The following is a 4,410-nucleotide window of genomic DNA, read 5'->3' as shown; positions in this document are numbered from 1 at the left end:
AGGGAGCTGATTTTGTTGGCTTTTCAATGCAGCACCCATCACCCTGCTTCTCTGTACCCTCAGGTTCTTATGGCTTTCCCCTCAAACATCTGGGAAACAGCAAGTAACAGTGCCACCGACAGTAACTTTGAATTCATGGAGCTCTCTTAAGGACCTGATTGCTCATATAAGAGTTCTCAGGCAGTTCCCCTGGAAATTTCCCAAGAAGATATGCATTTCACATCTACTTATTGTCTATCTACTAGATGTCAAGCACTGTACCAAATGTGAGAAGATGGACATAGAATGTGACATGGCATATGCTCAACTGACCAGTTTACTATAACGTGAAATAATAATCAGGGTTAATACTTACTAAGCACCTATTAAGCCAGTCATTTTGTTAAAGGTAGTTAGGCATGAGCAGGGCAGGAGAGGGCTCTCCCCAAACCAATAAAAATGTCGGGCGATGGTTTGGCAATGTTCACATTGCCTCTCTAAAAATAATAATTCGTCGGCCGGGCGCGGTGGCTCATGCCTGTAATCCCAGCACTTTGGGAGGCCGAGGCGGGCGGATCACAAAGTCAGGAGATCCAGACCACAGTGAAACCCCCTCTCTACTGAATATACAAAAAAAAAAAAAAAAAAAAAAAAAAAAATTAGCCGAACGTGGTGGCGGGCGCCTGTAGTCCCAGCTACTCGGGAGGCTGAGGCAGGAGAATGGCGTGAACCCAGGAGGCGGAGCTTGCAGTGAGCCGAGACCGTGCCACTGCACTCCAGCCGGGGGACAGAGTGAGACTCCGTCTCAAAAAATAATAATAATAATTCGGCACCCAGGGAAAGACAAGCTCCTGACGGTCCACAACTGTTAACATTAGAAGTGTTAATTGAATAGAGGCCCCCCAGGGAAGAAGCTGCTTCTTGGGCGTGCATGTTAAGAGACATAAGGAAGAAGTATGACGTTCCAGGGGCACGCGCCACTGGAAAAAGGAAAAAAAGCCTCAGGTGGGCATGCCTGTAACTCCCTAAACACACACGTGGTCAATTCCAAAGGGTAAAGAAAGCACTGCTCACGCGGGAAGCCCACCCTAAGGGAAGAATCCTGGGAAAGAGGCGGCCTATAAAGTCCTAGGATCAAGGTTAAAGGCTCTCTTTTTCTTTGCCCTTTTTTTGCTATATTTTTTCTCCCTTTGATCTTCAGGGCGCCCACTTGGACCTCTTATAAGGGCTCTTTTCTTTCTTTTCTGTTCTGAAGTATTTTTTAATAAACTTCCCCTCCTGCTCTGAAACTTGCCTCTGTCTGAAACTTGCCTCAGTCTCTTTTTCTGCTGAATGTTCCTCAGTTGAATTATTTCTTCTTGAGGAGGCAAGAACTGAAGTTGCTACAGACTCATACAAATAGGCCACCAGTAACTCTGGGTAACTTGGATCTCTTCCACCAGTAACAATTTTACCAAGATCTTTACATGCATTAACTTTTTCAATCCTTGCAATAATCTGATGAAGTAGATACTGTTATGATTCCCATCTTACAAATGAGAAAAACAAGGAGCAGAGGTGTAACCTACAAAGTTTTCCATATTTAGAAGGGGTTGGAGCTATAATTTAAACCAGAGTCTATACATTCTTAAACTCAGAAGCCTATGGAGTGTAACTCTCTCTCCTTTCGGGCAATGTCCAACCTTGGTCCTCAAGGGAATCTGGCTACAGAATACAATTCATCTACATGACCTCCACGGAACACAAGGGGATATATGCCAATCAAAAGAAAGGGAAGTAACATTTTGAGTACCTATTGAGAACTGTAGGTAAAACAACGGTCCAGGTTTGATATCATTTTCTCTGTTTTACAAATCAATGAGCAGGGGCTCAGACAAATTGGCCAATCTAATTCTAACAATCAGGTCTCTTACATCACAATGTGATGACAACTCTTCAAAACCCCACATCAGTTATAAACAATGATGTAAATAAAACTCTAATGAGAAAACTCCCGTTACCCATAGAAAAGAATTAATTATATTCCTCAAATTGCCGCCTTTACAGCAGAGCTAACAGTATGTTTTAGAAATGAGTTGAGCAGACATGCACTTGCTCCGTGGCACTTGAGGAACAAAATACGTCACAAATGAGGGGCAAGTGAAACTTTGATTTTGGTCATTTCTATAGCTTTTCTATTTTCTGAGTGTAAAGCTTCCCGAGGACTCTGGATATGCTTAAATAAGTCTACTAGTCTCTGGTACTGCCACTTGCTCATTCTCTGTGTATTCTCAGTATTCTCAGGAGTGTGCCAAGCTTCAGCAAAGAAGCAGTCAAGCTTCCAAGACAAACTACCTCATACCAAAGATACTAATGCCCAATCTCTACAGGCTCTATACCACTCAGGGAAACAGAAAGAGGCAGAATCCTACCCAAATTGTTCTATTAAAAAGGTTTTAATGAAGGATATTTACAAAAGTGTGGCCAAGATTAAAGAAACCCACAAGAGAAACCCAGAAACTTGTAGCAAAAGAAAGAAAGCAATACCATCCATTCCCGAGCCTAAAGGAGCAAGAATAAGAAATCATTTTATATTAATAGGATCCCAGTGAGAGCTGGATCATGGAGGAAGGGCCCCAGTCAGACTGACAGAAGGGCACAACCACTGTCAGAGACATAGAACCAAAGAGAAAGAGAGCAAGGAAAAATACATTTCTTCTCTCCCTTCCAGTCCTCCCACCTGCCATTGCCTTCCATTGGCTGAACAATAGCCAGCTGGCAATAGAACCTGAGGAGAACATAAAATGTATAGGGCAGGAGAGCTGATGGGGGTAAACAGCATGGCTTCCTAAAAAGAGCCTGGTTATTAGAACACTCATAACCCAAATCCTGTTCCTTTAGTCTCAGGGAAATTAATCTCACCCTCTGTAGTCTTCAGCTCCAGGCTGAAAATTCCATCTTTCTGACCTACAGGGCGAAGCTAGCCTCTACCTTTAGGATCAATGTCTCTCTTCACCAAGAAGACTACCTCCTCGGTGGCTCTCAAAACAAAAATAAGTTGTAAATTCCCTGCAGTACAAGGAATCCCAGAACAGAAATACCTATTCTTTTATCTTAGTGAGTAAGATACAAGTGTGAGTGTGTTTAGATTGAGATGTGAATTAAAATTTTTTAAAATTTTCCTAGAGAATTGGTATCTCTCAATATGTTAAAATTGTCCTGCAGAAGAAGTTTCACAGAGGACCCTATTTACATAAGGATAAACAGTTAAACCTATACATGAAGTTAGAAACCCATATGGTAGAATATAAAGAAACACACAAGGGAATGACTACGCAGTTCATGTTCTCCACGAGCTTCCTGAAGTTGTTAAAACATGAAAAGCCGATTCCTAGCACTCTCAGGCAAATGCCTTACATGAAGAGTTTTGTTGATTGACTTTTTTGAAACACATTGTCCTGCAGAGTTGGTAACAACTTATTATTTTATGTGTTTTATTGTTTGATCAATTGGCTTTTACCAGTATTTTGAAAAGTATCAAACTCTGATCCAAGGAATTTTAAAATGTTTTTTCCTTCTTATTCTCTATAAAAATACACACAGAGCTGAGATACTATGGTCAAAGCATAATTGGCATTTATGACTAAAGTACTGAATCCAAATCAGGAATGAGTGCAAGAGAAAAAAACAAAGTTTCCATAGGCTGTCACCAATACCAGGGCTGAATTCTCCAGAATTTGAAGAATTAATGACCTTGAACCAATTCAAGAGTTTTATTTTCAAATAGATACTTAAGACTTAAAATTATAGATCATGTTTCTATGAATAAAAAGTGACCTTTTATGGCTTCTTTTCCAAAACTTCACTACTTTATTATTCCAGTGGTCTCTCACCCCATGAGTAAAAAGTCTTTAACTGTGTGCTGGCATTATATTTATAAATGATTTATGAGTGATTAACATGCATAATCATTTGCTAATAATATACAAAGGAAAAATATTAATTTAAGGCGGGAGCTATCATACACAAGTTCTAGTGATTTTAAATCTACATATAAAATAATGTTTCTTACTAATTTTAATTAGGAGGGAGGCAAGTATGTCAAATCCTATGAGATTGCTATTTATTTATCTCTTAATAAGAAGCTGCCCAATAGCTTATACCACGACTGAATTTGTGAGCTCTGCCTTTTTTTTTCACATTTTTGTTTACTTATGTTTCACTGCATTCTTTTTTTTTTTCTGTATAGGAATATTTTCAAGTCATTTGCCCATACCTGTGAGGGTTAATTTAGTTAGTGATATACAATGAGATTTGTAAGTCCACTCAATCAGGCACACACGGGATTCAATAGATCACCAAATATTCACTGACATGAATATCACTACCTACCACGAACTCCCAAGCACACAAACCAAAAAAAAAAAAAGAGAGAGCTTTTGTCATATTTCA

This window comes from Symphalangus syndactylus, chromosome 3, assembly GCF_028878055.3.
Source record: "Symphalangus syndactylus isolate Jambi chromosome 3, NHGRI_mSymSyn1-v2.1_pri, whole genome shotgun sequence".
NCBI classification, from domain to species: Eukaryota; Metazoa; Chordata; class Mammalia; order Primates; family Hylobatidae; genus Symphalangus; species Symphalangus syndactylus.
This window is presented reverse-complemented; position numbering follows the sequence as displayed.